The sequence below is a fragment of the Heterocephalus glaber genome, unplaced genomic scaffold (assembly GCF_053883595.1).
Source record: "Heterocephalus glaber isolate CG9 unplaced genomic scaffold, H.glaber_assembly_v1.0 deba00001481, whole genome shotgun sequence".
Taxonomy (NCBI): domain Eukaryota; kingdom Metazoa; phylum Chordata; class Mammalia; order Rodentia; family Bathyergidae; genus Heterocephalus; species Heterocephalus glaber.
Window position 1 is genome coordinate 57,586,908 of NW_028258317.1, and position 20,894 is coordinate 57,607,801.

General features: G+C 33.7%; 1 long non-coding RNA gene across 1 annotated transcript; it reads right to left on the bottom strand.

The window, feature by feature from the left end:
• Positions 1–1,433: 1,433 nt before the first annotated feature.
• On the bottom strand, positions 1,434–18,587 carry LOC147825975 (uncharacterized). Its single transcript, XR_015439961.1, has 3 exons — positions 18,510–18,587; positions 18,213–18,309; positions 1,434–2,160 (listed from the first exon to the last, which is right to left on the bottom strand). It is a non-coding gene; the product is annotated as an uncharacterized LOC147825975 (long non-coding RNA).
• Positions 18,588–20,894: the final 2,307 nt, after the last annotated feature.

Below are 20,894 nucleotides of genomic sequence, written 5' to 3' on the forward strand. Positions count from 1 at the left end.
CAAGATACTGGCAAACAGAATCTGACAAATCATCAAAAAGATCATACATCACAAACAAGTAGGCTTCATCCAAGGTATTCAAGGATGGTTCAAGATATGCAAATCAAGAGCCAGAGCAAGGGCCATAGCCTGCAAAGGCACGCCCAAGTGACTCACCTCCTTCAACCAGACCCCACATCCTAGAACACATTCAGCTCTGGACTAAGGAATGGATTAATCCACTGAGGGATACAATTCACTACCCCTATGGCCCAATCACCTTCCTAAACCCCACTTCTGAACACATCAGACTTTGGGGGGACATTTTAGATCTAAACTATAACAAAAATTAGAGTCACATTTTTGTCATAAACATAAATTAAGAAATAATAAATAAATAATGAATTAGCAAACTGAATCCATTAGTTTCTGGAAAGGATAACCAAACTCTTTTTATTTGAGATATGCAAGGTTGATTTAACATTCAAAAAGAATCAACGCAGTTTACAACATATAGGATAAACAACTAGATAGCTCAATAAATTCAGAACAAAAATTTGAGAAAATTCAACACTCATTATTTAAAACTTAAATTAAAAACAGAAGGAAATTTCTGTTTAAGTAATTTTAAAATTTTTAAATGTTAGCATCATACATAACTGTGAAATGTTAATAATTTCCCCGGATGTGGAAGGAGACAAAGACAATCCTATTCACTGGTTTTATTCAAGATTTTACTGAATGAGATCCCCAACCTCCGTCTTCCTACCTGGGATTCAGATACAATGTCTGGAGCTCTGGAAGCCGTTTTAGACAAAGTATCACATTGGCAAATCAGAGCAAAAATATTGAAAAAGCCGGTAAATCACAGAGTCATCAAACAAATCTGAACTACATAATTGAACATTTTTATAAGAAAATGATCTTAAATCTTGGTCAAGTCATTACTATATGGAATTTACGACAATTTGAGGCAAACATAATCCTAACTGATACACCAATCATTTATGGAAATCCAGTTCAGGACTTCTGTGACCCAGCTTTAAAATAATACTTTTGAACCAATGTTGATGGGAAGAATCAGTTGCTCAGTACATGATTTTTATAGTGCTAAATCCTAGAGAAGAGACAGAGAAAATTTTGTATAGGTTTTTTTTTTTCTTTACATATTAAACCACAAGGTCAAAAGCATCACTAGTAGTACTGGTATCATTTTGTGGCAATGACTACATCTGTCTTTAAATCTCTTTCCCTGTGGAGGCAACCTTCTCCTTTCTCAGAGGCTCCAGATGGGAACTTTCCTTAGCATTCAAGTCCCATGAGTTATTAGCTTTGCTATAGGGTACGTAGAATAAATAAAGGTTAAAAGATCACAAAAATGAGACCATATGTCCAAACATACAGCATATGCGTTGGCAGGGAGAATATAAGTGTTAAGACAGATCATATTCTGCTTGCCAGAAAATTATATAAAAAATAGAGTAAAATAGCTCTTATCATTTTTGTTGGGCAGCTTCACAGCCATTTCCCCGGCAGCTTAAAAAGTAAATTTGGCCAATGCATCAATTACCATCTTATTTCTGCTCTTTTCCTTTCACGCTACAATGGCCGTAAAGAGAAAAGTCTAAAAGCCTTGAAAACAGGAAGTAATATTTGTTTACCATCATATTATTCTACATATCTCAAAAGTATAATACATAGAATCCCTTTCCTTTAACCCCAATAAGCTATTTTTTTCCCCAAATAAGCTTTGGTCACTGGGGAGCATGATCCAAGGGATTTTATCAGCTCTAAGTATATCTTCCTATAGCTCATCCCCAGTGAAGTTGTTGCTTCCCACTGTGTGGTGTGACTCAATCTGCCTGATATGGGCCAAAATAGAGCCTACCCAACTAGTTCTCCCTAGCAGAAAATGAGTTTACTGGAGCCCAGTCTTCCTAAACCAAGACATTAGCAGTGGAACTACCAGTAAGAAAATGGAAATAGTATTCTCAAGAATTTTCATTAACAAAAAGAAAATCATGAAATGACTAAGTCTAGAATGGGGGTTTGAAGGAGGTAGAAGGTAGCTTTGATGTCCTACCTTTCTATGAGTAGTAGGCCAGAGAAGAAATTACCTTTGAAAATGAGCGCATACAAATCCAACAGATTTCCCAGTAGAGTCCAAGGAGGTAATATTTCCTAAGGAAATGATTCACTGTCAGTAAAAATATACAGAGGACTAAAGAGGAAATGAGCATGATATCAAGGAAATTATCAAGATACACTTAAACTTGAACAACGCACTTTTTAAAATCCAGTCATCCCAACACTGACATTTGGATGACAGAAAAATAATGGTCAGGAACCATTTGTGCCGTGCTCAGAATTCACTTTCCTGGGAGATGTAAGATAATGATCTGAAAGGAGAAATATCTCTGAAACTATTGGACTTTATTTCCTAAGAAAGTTAAATATTCCAAGCATAAAACCTAACAAATTAAAACTAAAATTAACCAATCACTTAGAGAAGAATTCTTATGGAGAATATATCTATTCTGGAAAGCTTCTGCTCAGCACCCATAATCAGAGAAAAAAAAATTCTCCAGAGAATCCTTCTTTGATCCTTTCCAAAGGATAACATCATAGTGATAAGTAGTTTCTAGATTGGCTTTCTTGAAATTAGTGGTAGGAATGTGTCTATTAATTATTTACAGAGATGTTTGTCCTAGTTACTTTTTGAAGTTCAATAACTTCTGACTACTCAGTCCACTTAAACAGGGAACATAATCTGGGGTCTTAAGCCAACCCGTAGATCATCTGCTTTTGACCAGTGATATGCGGTGGACATAATTGATCCAACACCCAGTTATGAAGCTTTTGACCTTATAAATTATTTTCGTTGTGAAAATAATACATGAGGTGGTACAAAGTACAAATTAAAATCTCCTCACTGGCCTCCAGGTCATTCTCTAAAGATAGTTAGTCTCTACTAACAAATTGTACTTCTAGATATTTTGAAGCTAGATAGATGATAGATAGATAGGTAGATTAGATGACAGATAGATAGATGTACATGTAGAAATCTTAAGCAGTACATATCTGCTTCTATGCCTTAAGGTGGCAACATTGCATAATGCCCTTTAAAAATAAAACATCTAGCCTTTTTACACTGTTTCTTCACTTTTTCACCTCCTTATTTTTATTTACAATTTTTGTTTAACTTGAAATAATAAATTTAGACTTCCACTACTTGGTTTACTAAGCTTAGAATCTGTTGGCTACCTCCTTGGAAAAATAAGTATTTGATAGTACTTTAAACTTCCTCCCACAAATCTTACCTTAAATCAAAAGTATTGGTTATAATATTATTTTTAAGTTGTCAAGATTAATATTTACATTTTCTAGTCTAAGAATAATTGTTTTTACATCCTACAAATTAAATAATCAAAGAATTAAAAACACCATTTACAGTACTGTGAAAGTATAAGTATTTCAAATATATATGTACATGCAAATATAAATAAAATAAAGCTTAAACATTATATAAAAGCTAAAATAATTAAAGGAATGTGGTTGTGCCGGGGGATATAAGATCAGTGGAAGAGAAGAAAAAGTCAAGTAACCTACTCAAATATTTTAAATATAGACTAAATATAGTGGAATATCTATATGTTTAAGTATGATAGTATATAAAATGGCATAATATCATTTCTATAAGAAAAGCAATGATTATATTATCCATTTGTGGAACAACAAACTAAACATTTGAAAAGGTAGCATATTATATAAAATATATCATAATTTATAAGAAAATAAGATCCAGATAGATAAGACATACAAACTGTATAATAATGCATACAGTGCACCATTTAAATATAATTTAATGTTTAAATGTAATATTTAATATTAAATATAATCCTTCTACATTTATAAAAATTATATAGTAAAACTATGACAAAAACAACAAGAACGTACATGTATTTCAGTTAAGTGACACTTTGGAGAAAGAATAGTAAGAAGAATACTAAGATGAATTCAAAAACTACAAAGATGAATTCACTTTTATCCACATTTCTTACAGTTATTGTATCTGAAACAAACTTGGTACAATGTTAAATTTTAACATTTGACAAAACAGAGTAATGGAAACACAAATGTCCACCTAATAATCCCCATGCTTCTATTAATATTTCAGATCATGTTAAGCCGGTCTATGTGCTACTTTGCAGTCTACTTTGATTGCATTTGTCTTGTCTATCACTGAGGTAGAAGCTGTAATCCTCCATATTGAAGAATATGAAAATTACAGAATAAGGAGTTTAAATAATTTTCCCAAGTAGGAGCAGTCTCTTGATGGCTATCTGATGCCAAAATCTGCTTTATGAAAAACTCTGTGCAGTGGTCTTTCTATGAACTGTGCAGCTTTTTTAGCATAACACAAAACTCAAAAGCTGTGAAGAGAAAGATTGATATATTTTGACTGTGAAAATTAAAATTTCTGCATATGAAAATTACCACAAACAAATGAGTAAAAGAAAAGATTATCTTTTTTTTTTCCCAAAAAATCAACTTTATTGAGATACAAACTACAATACTTCTAAAGGCTCCAATTTTAAGTGTATAGTCCACTGGATTTTGTCAACTATAAAGCTCACAACTACTGCCACACTGGATACCTCATCACTCGTGAAGATTTCTTTGTGTTTACTCCGTTAATCACTGCCTACTGATATCAGCTCCCCACACTGGCCCCAGGCAATTACTAGTGTGCTTTTTGTTACTATCAATCAGATTAATCTTTTCTAGATGTTCATATAAATGGAATCACATCACAGATACATACTTTCTGTGCCTTGTTTCTTAACGTTGTTTAGATTTATCCATGTTGTTTATATCAATGATTTATTACTGCAGGTAGTATTTTACTATTATATTATGATTTATTTATCTATTCACCAATGAAGGACATTTGTATTGTTTAAAGTTTCAAGCAATCATACAAAACATTCCAATATAAGACTTTGTGTTGATGTATATTTTCATTTATTTTTTTATAAACATTGGGGCAGGAGAATGACTGGGTCACATATTAGGTGTATGGTAAACTCTATAAGAAATGCCTGAATTATTTAACCAAGTTAATACACCACTGGATATTTTTGCAGGAAATGTATGAAACTTTCAGTTAATAAACAAACTAGTCAACGTTTGGTTTTGTCAGTCTAATTTGTGTCACATTAATGAGTGTGCACTTTCACTGTAGTATTATTTTAGATTTTCTGATGACTAATGAAGCTACATATAATTTCATGTGCTATTGGATATTCACATATCTCTTTTGTGAAGGCTTGTTCAGACATTTTTTCAACCTTCTATTGGATGATTTGTCTTGTTATTGTGTTGCCAGGGTTACTACATATTCTGGACATAACCTCTTCATCATATATTTATGTGAATATCTTCTAGTCTAGAACTTATCTTTTCATTTTTAATTTTAATAAATCTCAATTAACTTTTAAAAATTTTTATAGTTTGGGTCATTTTGCGTTTACCTACCTTTGGCTTGCCATATGCTCAAATATGTAATTTTCTAAATTTTTATAATTTGAGCTTTTAAGTTTAGATCTATGTGCTCCTTTTTGATTTACTTTGTGGATGATGTGAGTTAAGGTTTAAGTTATTTTCCACATGGATATTCAGTTGTTCTACCTTGATTTGTTGAAAGATTCTCCATGACCACACTAGACATTCTGCCATTTATGTGAGTCTATCCCATTGATCTATGTGACTGTTCTTATGCCAAGAGCACATCATCCTGATGCTGCAGCTCTATATAAATCTTGAAATCCAAATTGTTTTTTTTTTAGAATTGATTGGTCTTTTCTAGCTCCTTTGCTTCTCTATATAAATTTTAGAATTAGATTTCCATCTTACACTTTTAAAAAGACTGCTGAGATTCTAAGTAAGTTTGCTTTGAATTTCTAGATGAATTCAGCAAATTGTCAGTTAACAATGCTGAGTTTTCTGACCCATTACCATGACTCATTATTACATTTATTTAGGACTTTTAAAATTTTATTCATCATGGTTTGTAGTTTTCAGTGTACAGGCATTGAATGTATTTTCCTAAATTTATATTTATGAATTTCATTTTTTTGTCATGTTATATTTTTAAATTACAACTTCCAGTTGTCACTGCCATCCAATTAGCTCATATATTGACCTTGCATCTTCAAATCTGCATACTAACATTACTTTCAGTCACTTTTTTGTAGATTTTTTAGAATGGCCTTTGGTGAAAGGTTGTAGAGAAGAATGATCACTCTTCCCTTGTTCCCAGTCATAGGGAGAAAGCCTTTAATAATTCTGCCTGTAAGTTTAATGCTAGCTCTAAATTTTTATAGTTGCCTCATTTAAAGTTTAGGAAGTTTGCTTCTAACCCCAATTTGCTGAGAATTCCTAATCATTAATAAATATTAATTTTATATACTTTTCTTTTATCAATTGCAATAATTGCATGGCTTTGTCTTTTTCTAATAATATATAGAGTTATAATAATTTTTGAAAAGTATTACAACAATTCCAGATTTCTGGAGTAAACTAGTCATGGTGTAGTAAGCAATAAGTATCCATAAAATACTTTCAAATAAAAAAATACCACTTTTGCTCACTCATTTCTATGTAGTGTTCTTTGTGGCTTAATATATAGATCCAAATTTCAGTTGTATATTATTCAACATTTAGTCTAGCTTTGACATTAATAATAAATTTTCTCAGCTCTGCTTTCTCCGAAAAATCTTTTTATTTATATTATTTTTAAATGATATTTTTTCTGGACAAAGAATTCAAGGTCGGCAAGTTTTTCTTTAGGAACTTTAAAAATTCCATTTTATTTTATTTTGAATCCCAGGGACTCTGGAAATAAATATGTAGTCATTCTGATCTTCATTCTTCTGTACACAATGCTTTTGCTTTTTTTCTGGATTGATTTTCTCTTCATTATTGACTCAGAGAAATTTGATCTTCACATGGCTTAATGTGTATTTTCTTTTCATTTATCTTTCCTGGAATTCATTGCAGTTTTTGGTTTATTGATTTATCAAATCTGGAAAGTCTTTGAAATATTATTTATGCAAGCATTTCCTTCTGCTTTTGTCGTAGTCTTCTGCCCTTAGAAGATTGCAGCTGCAAGGATGATTTCTGGATATTGTCCAACAGGTTAATGTGGCTGTTACATAATACTAGTCTTTTCTATATTAACTTGAATTAGAATAATCTCTGTTGCTCTGTCCACAATTCCACTGCTGCTTGTTCCTCTATGGTATCTAGCCTATTGTTATCCTCACTAGGTAAAGAGATCATTTCAATACTTTTTGTATTTTCAAGAGGTTTCATTGAGTTTTATGTACTATATTTAGTTCACATTTTCTTTTAAATGTTTTGATATGTATGTATATTTTAATGAATTTTTTAAGGTCTATGTCTGTTAACTCCATCACTCCTGTCATTTCTGGATCCCTTTTTATTGAAAGATTATATTTTCACTGTCTAATAAGCTTGTCGTCTTCATGTCTAATAATTTTTGCATGGATGCTGTAATTTGCAGTCTGTAATTTGCACTTCTGTGGGTTTGGATTTCGTTGTTTTCCTATGTGATGTTGAAATTTATTTTGGAAAGCAGACAAGCCAAGGTTCGATTTTATCCTTTCAAAGTTCTATCTAGTTATTTTAGGACACTCCCATTTATTCTGTGGATGGTTTGGCCTTATAATTACCATGTGCATCTGCTAAGGCTACTACTTGGTTCTCTGGATACAGACTGAGAATTCCTACTCTGAGTGTTGGAAAATTAATCCTCTCCCACTCTGTGAGTTGTAGAGTTGTCTTGAATATATTTCACCAATCATTCTTTGCTCAACCTCATGAAATTTTGTATTAATATTAAATAATGACTGAAAAAGAGATTCCTATCAATATTACTAACTCTTTTTTCTCAGTAGTTGCTTGCTCTCCAGAACTTCAACCTCCAATACTTCATCTATCCTCAGTTCCCATTTCTAATTCTTCCAACCCACAAAACAGCCACCCCCTGCTGGAAAGTCCGTTCCCTAGAGCAGAGTCCAGAATGTGCCCCCAGAGTGAAAGTCAGGTGATCATAGGCCCATCTCACATTTTCCTTCTCGTAAGGATCATAACTATCCAGTATTCAAAACAACTTGTTTCATACACTTTGTACAATTTTCTAGTTGTCTATGGAGGTAAAGTAAGTCAAGACTCTATTGTTCCAACATAGCCAGAAACTTCATGTTTTTTCTCATTGAACAATAAAAAGATAACCCTCTAAAAAAAGAAAATAAACCAAGTTAGTGAACAAGCAATAAATTTATTTCTTATCAAGAAAAGCAAATGAAAGAATGGCTACTATCAAAAAATCAACCAATAACAAATGCTGATGCAGCTATGGGGAAAAAGGAACCCTGCACCACTGTTGGTAGGAATGTAGACTGGTGCAACCAATGTGAAAATCAGTATGGAGATACTTCAAAAAACTAGGATTAGAAGTCCCATTTGACTCAGCTATTCCCTCCTGGGTATCTTCCCAAAAGAATCAAAAGAATTATACAACAGTGATATATGATGCATCCATGTTTATAGTGCCACAGTTTGTAATAGCTAAAACTTGGAAACAGCCCAATTGCCCATCAATTGAAGGCTGGATAAAAAAGATGTAGGATTTTTTAAATAAAATGGAGTACTACACAGCCATAAAAAATGAGAAATTACAGACATTTATAGCTAAATGGATGCATATTGAGGAGATACTCAAGTGGAATAAATAGCACACACACATGTAAATATCAAATAGTTTCTCTAGGGTGAAAAACTGAAAGTATAAATAAGGACTAAAAGGTATAATAGATGGGACTGAGGATTTAGCTCAGTGGCACCATGCCTGCCTCACAAGTGCAAGGCCCTGAGTTCGATCCTCAGTACTGGGGTGGGGGAATATAAAATAGATATTTTGAAATAGGAAGGTCTAAAGGGGAAGGGAAAGTGGGAGGGGTAGGGAAAATGAAAGAAGAGAAAGGAATAAATATGAGAAAAGGAAAAAATGGAGACAATGTCTTTGTAAATAGGGAGGGGTGGAGGGGTTGAAGGGAGGGCAGGGGAATGGGGAAAAAATAAGAACCAAGATATACCATGTAAAGATACAAATTCCCAATGATGAGTGTCATCATATTATATACCTAAAATGTATCAATAAACTTAATTAAAAAAGAAAGCAAATGCCACATGGATTATGACTTCTTTAGTAATTTAGATACTTAAATGATACACAACATAGTCTTTTCATTTATTAGGTTACCAAATATTTTAGATGTAATACTGATTCGTTTGCAATCCTTAAATACTAAGTATTTAATGCCAACTTAAATTCCAGTTAGGAAACCTTTTGTGTTCTCATTGAAAGTCATTTTCCCATTAGACACAACTCACATTTCTACTATCTACTATTTGAAAGAAACTCAATTTTGAATTTATTCCTGAGATAAAACTCAAGATTCCTCTTATTATTGGAAATTAATCAGTATGTTGGATTACCATGCAAACTGCTGTTGCCATACTGGTCTGGATTTTGTCCTCATTCATGAAAATCACAAGTCTGGGCACAACTAAGAACTGAAGGATGAGGAACAGAATCATTTCTCCTTAAACATTTAGCCCTTGAACGATATTTTATGTTTAACCGAACTTTTTTTTTTAACAGATGCCAGATTTCAAATGCTACTCCATTCTTTTTTTCTCTCTCTGTCACCACTGGAACGTAGTTTGTTGTGGTTTCTCCATTTGGCCTAATTTTTGAACAAGTATTGCAAGAAAAGACCCATACACAGATTTGGGTTAGGTATGTTAAGCAATCTATGGCATGACACAAAGGTTTAGATAAAAGGGAATCCTTGTTCTCATTAAGCTGTCCATCATTGTGAACATATCTATTGTGCCTACTGGGCTTGAAGTTCCTTAAATATTCAGAGACAAGAGAGAAGCTGAGCTCATGCCAGCACCCAGAAGGAAGATTCCCCCACCACCATTCCACGCTCCTAGGGCAGAGAAGGTGAGCCGGTCCCAGCACCTGGAAGGAAGCTCCCCCGCTGCCATTCCACACTCCTAGGGCAGAAAAGCTGAGCCTTGCAGGAGCCAGAAGCAACCCCCCACCATGGAAATGAGAAGACATGTAAACAAGCCTCAAAAACAGACTTCCAGATCACCTACAGCAATCCCAAAGGGAAATGAGATGGAACAATCTGATAACTCAACCACTTGGACTTTCTGAACCGGCAGCAAAAGAGGATCTGGGAAAAATGAAATCAGAATAAGTACTTAGATAACAGCAAAAATTGTGCTCATAGTGCAAGACATGATTAATAAATCTAGAGAGGACACATAAAAAAACAGAGAATCTGAGAAACATGATGGAACCCAACATAGAAAATAAATGCAATCCATAAAACAGATGCAAACAGATTTCCAGGAGATTAAAAACTCCATCGAAAGTCTGTGCAGCAGAATGAACCAATGTGAGGATAGAATTTCAGATATAGAAGATAAGATTGCAATTAGTGACCAGGAAAATAAAAATTGCTTTAAAATTGTGAGGGAACATGAGAAATCAATCCAGCAGCTGCTAGATGATGCAATAACATAAGAAGAATAACATAAGAGAGATTGGAGTCAATGAATAAACAGGAGAGAGTGCAGATGACATAAAAATCTCTTCACAGAACTGATGGCAGAATACTTCCCAAGCAGGGGGAAAGAACTTGACATACAGATAAGTAGGGCATATAGGACTCCAGCTAGCCTTAATCAAAAAAAAAAATCTACACATTGGCATATAATAGTTAGGATTCCAGAAATCCAACAGAAGAACAAAATTCTAAAAGCAGTGAGAGAAAAGAAACAAATCACATACAAAGGAAAGCCCCTCAGAATCACAGCAGACTGCTCAATGCAAACCTTCACGGCAAGAAGAGCTTGGAGTGATGTATTTCAAGCCCTAAAGGAAAACAACCTCCAACCCACATTGATGTGCCCTGGCAAAATATCTTTCAAAGTTGATGGAGAAATAAGATACTTTCATGATAAAGAGCACCACAGGAACTTCATAAATACCAAACCAGCACTCCAAAAAATTTTAGACAATATCCTAGGAAAAAACAATGAGGATCACAACCCCAGGAAGCTCAGAAGAATGACTCCATTGGGCATGACAAATTAAATGCAAAGGGGGAGAACCCAACAAAAAGAAAAAGTCATGACAAGGCTTTTAAAACTTTTAACTTCATCTCCCTAATGAGTGTATAATTCAATCTTGTTATTGTACTGATTAGTATTTTTCTGATTCTAGAGTTTCACACCTTTCCTTGTGCTGTACTGGCTATTTATCATCTTCTTATGTCTATTGTCTATTAATGAGCTGTAAGAGTTCTTTATATATTCTGGTCATAGGTTGTATGCATTGTAAATATGGTCTGTTTAAGGACGACTTTTCATTTTAATGATGTCATTTAAATTTCTAAATTTTGATGGAATCTCATTTATCAATTTTTTCTTTTACACATCATGTTTTTTGTATCCCAGGTAGTTCTTGCCTACCCGAAATTCATAAAAATTTTCACTTATAATTTCTTCTCAAAGTTTTATACTTTTAGGCTTTCATATTTAGGTTCACAGATCTCTTCAATTTATTTTTATGTATGGAAATAAAGGGTTGAGGTTAATTTTTTATATACAGATACCAGGTGTTCTAGTGCCACTTGCTGAAAATACTATCTTTTCCCCTGCTCTTGAATTGAGTTTATAGTCTACAAAATGCTAATGTTAAATAATCTTTCAAAACTCAGTGGACCATATATGTGTGGTTCTATTTCTAGATTCTCTGCTTTATTCCATTGATCTATATGTCTTTCCTTACACCAACACTGCCTTGATTACTGTAGCTTTAGAAGAAGTCTTAAAATTAGGTACTAAACCTCTTCCAACACTGTTTTTGTTTTTTTTTTAACTTTTCTAGGTCCTTTTTACTCCTACATAACTTTTAAATTTCAATATCCAATTCTTCATTTATAGCAAGTATACATAGACCTGAATTTTTATATATACCTTGTGTTTTCTAATGCTGCTAAATTCAAATACAAGTTCTAGGGGCTCCTAGAGATTTCTTAGTATTTTCTCTGTAGATGATCATTTCATCTACATATAAAGATTTTGCTTCTACCTTGACAATCTTATCCTAGTTGTGTCATTTTATTGCCAGACTATTTTGGTGGGGCCTAGGTTTCAAAGTTTAATGGACAGATAAAGAGTAAGCATATCTGCCCTTGTTCCCCACCTTAAGGAGAAACCATTGTATCTTCTCCGTTTATATAAGGCATTCTCACTGGAAGTATGGAGTACATGTCTTTAATCTATTGAGAAGGTTCTGTTCTACTTCTAGTCTCCTGATAGCTTCTACCATGAACAGCTATAGAATTTAGTTCGACACTTTTTCTCCAACTCATGACAGGATCATATGGCTTTTTCCTTTCCTCTGTTAAAATGATGACTTTGGGGGGTGGACCTTCCAATGCTGAACCAACACTGCCATCCCTATAACAAAACCACTTTCTACACACTGCCAGATCTGACTTCTAATAGTTTGTTTTATTAAACAAATTTCTATCTATGTTCATACTTTTTTCTTCTAGTATCTTTATCCAATTTTAGGATTAGCACAACATTGATTTCCTAAAATGAGGGGAGATGTATTTCTTTTTTTTTTTCTGCTTTAAATGTTTGATATAATTTATCAGTTAAAATGTTTATGAGCCTGCTGTTGTCATATAGGTAGGTTTTCAAGCTAGGAATATACTTTCTTTAATAGGTGCTATTCAAATTTTATATTTCACCCAAAGTTAGTTTCATTAATTTGCCTTCCAAGATACTTCTTAGAAGTTGTCAAATTTACTTCAAAACAGATTTTTGAAATATGCTTTCTATATCCTTTTAAATTCTGTAAAATCTGTGGTAATGTCTCCTAGGTCTTGATATTTTAATTTTAAATATGTATAATTGATATTGTGTAATGGGAAGTAAGGTCTAAAGGAGCAGGGGAAGTGGGAGAGGTAGGGGAAAGTAAAGAACGGAATAAATATGAGAAAAGGAAAAAAGTGGAAACCAAATCTTTGCAATTAGGGAAAGTGGAGGGGTTGAAGGGAGGACAGGGGAAGGGGAAAAAATAAGAACCAAGATACTCATGCAATGACACAAGATCCCAATGATGTATGTAAATGTATTTTATACCTAAAATGTACCAATAAACTTAATGGGGAAAAAAAAATTTGGAGACAAGATAGGGATTTTCAAACTCCTAGGCCACATAATTTCCCCTAAAAAAATAAATGAAAAGGAGACGTTTATTAATAAACATTCTACCAATGATGTTTTTACTAAAGTTTATAAAATTTACAAGGAAGTCAAGGTTATCTTTAGCCCACAGAGTACATAAGAGAAATCCAAGTTCTAGTAAATCTGTACAATTTCAAATCACAAGGACCAAGACTTGCAAAATTAAACAAACAACAAGCTTTCATCTTAAAATACATGTAAATTAGCAAATAAAAAATTAAGAAAACTATCGTACAATGAAAGTATCACATAAAATTCATATGTGCAGATATAAAAGATACCCATCAAAATTTTTACTATATGTAGTTTTTTGACTATTAAGTTAATCAAATTGTGAATTTAGTCTACTTTATGAATAAAACAATTGCAAATAGAAGCAATGCAACTGTTCTTTAAATTCTATGTAGGACTTCATTGGATAATGCATTGTTATAATTTTACAACAGGGATACTTGCTATCATGAAAAATACATCTAAATACAATATTTCAATTTCATATAAATTATAGCCAAAGGTGAATTTTTCTCAAAACCAGCATTCTATAGATTGGAGAGTATTATAAAAGATCATTGTATGATGAATACTAAAGACTTTGGATTGTTTTATCACTTTAAGTCACTCTAGTTATATTCAGAGTCTGAATTTGATGGAATAAACCAGAAATCATTTCCATCATACCAAAAAGGTATTAGGCCACTTACTACATATATTTACTGATATTACTTTTTCTTGGTAGGAAGAACTGAGAACTGAGAATTTTACTTGATGGTAAGAACTGAGACTCACTAACAACCCGTAATTGTTATAGAAGCCTTGAATAAATCAGTCCAAGTCCTTTTCTAAGTGCTTCATAAGAAACATAACTGCATATCAATAAGCTATATCGGTTGGTTATCTGTTTTGTCACAAAATTCCTTTAAACCTGTTGTTATCCCATTGTAGTTGGGAATTACCACCCAGAGCAAGGAGTGATTGTCATTTTCTGAAGACAGAGGTTATGTTCTGGGTAGCAACATGAGGTAGAGAGGCTTTATGGGTCTAACAATATATGGTATCAAGGTACTCATAAACGAGAATGGTGACACAGGTCCTTTAAAAAACTAATTTTATGCAAGTTCTTGGAAGTGAGTTTTCTGTTTTTGATTTTAAGACTGTTGTATCTTTGTAAACATACTTATGGTCCTGTTTCTAAAGATGTTAAAGGAGAAAATTTTCTCAAGGTGGAAGGAACTATAAGATCAGATTGAAAACACCTGTAAATATACATGATCAGAAGTAAGAATAACTGAAAAATATGCAAATAAATGAATATCTGGTGAGGGGGACCTGTTACATTGAAGGCAGAAGACAGGAACACAAAGATACATAAAAAATACACACATAAGAAAACACACAAAAGACACAAAAGAAATAAACACACACACACACACACAGAGACACGTATTTGAGCTGGCAAGAAAGAAATAGACATGGAGATCAAGCATTAAGAAAAACAGGGACCCAGAGACAAACAAAGCCCACAGGAACCCACTTGCTGGCTGAAATTAGGGCATTTGCTGAATCCCAATGAACTTTTTCACACTCCTCAAGGCATGAAGAGAAAGCAGATAAAGGCAGAACACTAAGGTTGTAAATCAAATAGAAAATTTACGTGCAGTTAAATTTGAATTCCCCAAAGGGCAAAGTCTTTAGTAAAATTATAAATGAGAAATATATGACCACTGGCACTCCCCCAAATGGGTGTTGTAAGAAAATTTCTTATGTTGGTCCTGGACCTAGAGAGGAAACACTAAACTTGAGACCCTGTGGGAAAAGTAGAATCTTTTCTCCAAGAACCAGGAAGCTGGTAAAGCAGAGATTTTTGAAAGGAGCACTCAAAAGATGTTGCGGCTAATGGAAATTCTCTAATGAATCTCTTCCAGTTGTGCTTAGGTACGTAGGTATCTTTATATAATTTTCCCAATAACTGACATGGACTTTATAAATGTTCTTTGCATACACATAGTATTTACTATTTAAAAATTCTTAAAATTGGCAAAATATATGCCAACAAAAGAAAACTGAAATCAAGGGTTTAGTTTCTAATAAAATATGAACAACTTTAAATGTATTCAAAATGAGGCTCATTACATTTATATGCCAACCTATTAAGTATTTGCACACGTCATCTCCAAAGTACTATAATATTTTGAGAATTCATAAATAGAGGAGGTCCAAGAAATCTCCTAATTTCCAAACAAAAAAATTAAAATTATGGATGTTTCATCAACTACTAATAAAATTCTAGACTAGGTTCTAAATTAAAAAATTGTCTTTCTCCTAGAAAAGAGGAAAAATTAGATTTCCAAGCAGTCATAAGGCACTTACTAGTATAAGTCGTGTCACATAACTTCTGCTCAGAAGAGTCGCCATGTCCTTGACAATGCCTTAGCTCCAGTGAGGCATCTGCTAAAAGACCTTCACCATGTGAATATTTTCAACCAAGGAGGAAAACTATGCCCTAGGTGAAGTACACAGGTGTAAACACTCATGTTTTAGCAATGGTTCCAAAACATCTTGATGAATGGATTACCAATCTAGAACTGTATCTTACTATTATGGTATTTTGTTGTTGTTGTTCTTGTTCTTGTTTTACTTTGTTTTTACCCCTGCCTTACTGAATACCTGTATTTCTAACAATAATCTGAACAAGGACATAAAATTCTGACAATTAAAAGTTGCACAAATAAAAATGAGATAGACAATATATTCATACAATGAAATAATTAAGATTCAACAGTATCCTGAGAAGCTTACACCATCATTAAACATCCAAACCATAAAAGGTAAGAGAAAATATAAATTATAAAAGCCTTGATTGACCTATTACTTGTGTAAGTAATATAAAATAACCAAATAATATGGTTGTTAATGAACTATATCCATATGACCCTCAGGTGATCAGATAACATCTAAAGTATTATTTCTAAGTTTAGAAAAAAGTGAAGAAAGCAATATTCTGGGACAGACCATCTGCATTACATAGGAAAATTTGTCTAATTTCCCTGAGTTCAGATTTCTACTGAATCCAAACTTTTATAAAATGTAGATGTTTCTTTAATTCTGAAATTCTTGAGTTACACTAGCTCCCTCCTGTTCTGTTCTGTTCTGCTCTATTTTCCATATATACACTCTAACTTAGACCTACATACTTGCAGTTTTGTTCACAGAAAGGAAGGAGGATAGAGAAAGATCTGGGAACTTTGTCATCTAAGGGATTGCCACTTTAAAGTCCTGAAAAGATGGCTCAGAGGTGGGAAGGATGCAATATTTTTGTCTTGTTTTATTTTCTCCCATTTATCTCAAGAGATGTTCCATAGAAGAGAGATTTTTTTTCTATAGAAACTATCTAGAGATAGATTTTGGTTTTCCACTGCTGTCAGTGTTGAAAATCTTACACACGATTCCTAGTAATAACTCTGCAGGAATGATGATTTTTCATCAAGAATAATGTAAAAGTCCTTCTTAGATGAAATGGTAGTTTGAACTTGACCTCTACATCCTTTCAAATTGCTTGATTCTGTTCTAGAATTAGATAACATAAAATAACACAAAATATTGTGTCAGAAGATATAGCTCCCAAGTTAGCCTTAAGTATCAACAGAAAGTTATTTTTATGTTGCTGCTTTACCATCAATGGCAACAGGCTGAAAATAAAATGAACTTCCATGGATCACTGCAGATAGAAGAGCCATAAAACCCCCAACTATACTACACACAAGTCATATTCTATCATATCAATATTCTGAGACAGTTAGAAAGTGAGGACCTTGAACCTGTAAAGGACGGTGGATGCCCACCCTCATGTCCTTCCTCTCTGTGGGCATTTTGGTCAGAAGCTGGAACCTACCATCTAATAATGAAAACAAACAGCTGTTACCATCACAGTAAAGATGGACTTACAGAAGAGAGGAAAGAAAAGAGTTCCTCAGACTGACAAATCTAAGCTGAAATAAAGGTTTGCCAGAGCATTGCTCTTCCAGAGTGGATGCCCAACAAATCAGATCGCCTTCTTCTCTATGGATCGATTTGCTGTTCTTCCCTTTTCTGTGTGTTCCCTGTACCTTGTCTTAGAAAACTGCATTTAGAACAAAAAGATAAAATATGATTTTGGCATCAGTCTCTGTGAAGCTGCAGAAAGGGGCTTCTTGAAGAAGACTCATGTTGTCCCAACAGCCTTCAGTCATTTTGCTGTGAATAGCTCATGATTAAAGGGGTCAATTCCTACCAACAGTGGCAGATGTTGTTGGTGTTATCCAGATAGACAGCTCCCTGTCTGCAAACAAAGTTCCCATTAAGAGAAAGATTCTAAGTTTATGTTTCATAGACGATTATGTTCATTTACATTTTTCTCCTGGCTTGTTCTATGAGATTTAGTGTTGTTACAAAGATGTGTCATGGAAATTTCCTCCTTTCAGCAGATACCATCATTAAGTTGGATGAGGATTTCTAGATTTAAGGAGAGATTGGATCATGGCACACAATCGAGTCTTGTTACTTGACTCTGTAAACAATCAGCCTCCTTTATTATTTAACCATCAAGAGGAGCTTTTTCCTTATGTATAAATGAAGATGAACCTTAGAAGAAAGCTTTGTGCTTCTAACAAGACTGTGTCACACTTTCATTCCTTGTAAAATGTAAATGAAATAAATCTTAATAGAACCTCTTCAACATAAACAGTGAGAACTAGAAAATTAAAATATTGTGGTATTGCAACACATGGGCCTTAATGAAAGTGTGTACTGCATGCTTGATTACTTACTAGTCCATGTCTCCTGATGATGCTCTCTGACCTCTTCTGGAAATAAATGCTTCCCTCTGCTCCTTCAGTTTTCCATATGACATGAATGTCAAGATAGCTGGAAAAATTAAAAACAATTAATGTGATGTGAGGGAAAATGGAATAGTTTCATTAAGCATCACATATTTGGAAAAACAAACTTTTCATTCCTTCTCTTTCTTTCCAAAACTGCACCACAAGTATAAAGTAAATATAAAATAACAGTCAGATCAAAACTTTAAGGTGTATTTCAGATTTGTTAATGATGTTTACTTTTACCTTGTCTAGAATCAACAGACTTCAGGAATCTACTGTTGTGATTACACTTAGAGAAACGCAAACTAGCCTGGGGATCTGACAAAATGAGGAAGAAAGTTCTTAATGTTCCTCTTTTTAAAATACGACAGTAAGGAAACAATAGATTATCACTGAGTAAGTGTTTTTTGTGTGTGTGCTAACTTCCTCTATTCCCTTCTCTCTTCACCCAAAAGAGATAAAAAAAATATAAAATCTTTGAGACAAGTGTTATGAAAAAGCTCAGGGATTCCTTCTTTGGCCCTTAGTCAAGTTCAGTGCTCAAATGTGAATTTGGGTATCACCTGAGCCAAAACTTGGTTTATATGTTCCTACATATAAAGGCCTACTGAACTTTGGTGGTTTTCTTGATTCACACAATGAGTAGAATCAGTACTCTAGAGCAAGTATTCCAAATTTAACTTCAATTATTTTCCTTAAAGATCAGACTGCATTCAGTGGCAATTATTTAAGCATGGATGTGACCAAAACAGGTTAAAATGAACCTTATCTTCCCTACTGAGTTTCTCTTCTAAAGCAAGAAATATTCTGATAAGGACTTAGGTTACTCAGTCAAAGCTGTTTCATAAAACATGAAAGTGAAAGAGTGAAGTACCTATCATCTAGTTTCAGTGGATGATATCTTTTTCACTTACATTCTGCAGTTCAGAAAGCTTTGCACTGCTACACTGATGCCTTTCTATTATATACTTGGGGGCAAATGAATATATTGTTCAAAACAACTCCTCAGAAAAGATCTTAATCAGGAAAGATGAAATTATTCTTAGGCATTTATATTATCCAGCTCTTACATTATTCTTTGCTGAAGTCATTAATAATATTTTTCACTGTTTTTGCATAGGTTATAAATTAGGATGCTGATTTCATATTTAAAACTTTTTGCGATTAAGAGCCCAAGTCTGATAGTGAAGAGGCTGCAATCTGCTACTAATTAGCTATGTGACTTTAAGTAAATTATTTAATGGCTATGTGCCTTGATTTCCTCATCTATAAAATGAACCATAGTAATACCCACCTGCCTGCTTGTGAGAGTCAAAGACATCCTTAATGTGAGCTACTTTATACAGTTAATAACACTTACTGATTGTAACATGGTGGTGGTGGTGGTGGTGGTGATGATGATTAATATATGATGAGAATTGTGTTGTATGATCAGCAAGACTACCTGATCTCAATATTTTCCCATTTCTTTAGTGAGGTAACGGCGTCATCAGCCCTTATCATTGCTTGAGTCACATTTGACTCACAACTAGGATTTATAAATTGCTTCCTGGCTGTTAATGGCTAGAATGTTTCTCTCCCTGGTTGTGTAGCACTATAGATTTTCTCAACTATTAGATTTCTATAATCTCTGAATTGTAGCTCCCTATCCATTCCCTCACCCCTAACAGAGATGTGAACTGGTCACTTACAGTAACCTATGGAAAACCCAAGAGGGCAGTAAAGAAGATTTCCCTGGATACACTCAAACATATTACAAACAATTACACAGGATTGAAGGATGATTAACCTCCTTCTCTTCCTAACTTCCTCCACAAGGGTGCTGAGGTAAGAGATGACACACAGACAGTATTTGGTTGCACAGTACTTTTAACTGTGCTTTGTAAAGAGCCTGAGTCATCTATTTATATTTGCTGAAATGACTAAAATTACAAACAAAAGAATTAGTTAGTTATGCTTATAAGAGTAAAAGCTCTAGAAAACAGGAAATATCTGTGACAAGAAACACCTGATGAGGAAAAAGAATTTTATTTCATGATTCTTATTGTTTAAAGGCAAAGAGAAAACTGATTGAGACTTGATCTCAAAAATAAAAATTTTCCATTTCCCTCACCTTTAATTTTATGCTTACATAATGTGTCAATATCTGCTCAAATTCTTAAAATCATCATTAAGTATAAAAAAGACTTGCTGGATGGGTCAAATGGTGTTAGAATAAATATAGGGACCTTTTTCCCCAAATCACTGATGAGTTCATGGTTTAATTTGCTTAAATAATTAGACTCTTTTCCTTTCACAAACAAACTCTCAATTTGAAAAGTTAAAATTGACATGAGGAGGCAGTCTTGTCTCCAATATTCCCCAGACTAAAAGCATCAGTTGGGAGTGATGGACAGCTTTCAAAATCAACATGTCTGCAACTTGGTTCATTTCCACTTTAGCCTGTAAATTTCCATCATTATGGAAGATAAAAGTGCTCTGTAAAGGCTTTTGCCTCATTACTGGGGACTTGAAAACTAAGAGGCCATATGTTATGATTTTAATCTTAAATGTCCTTCAAAGGCCCATATGTTGACGGCATGGCCGCCAACCTGGCCTTATTGGGAGATGGTGGTACCTTTGGGAGGT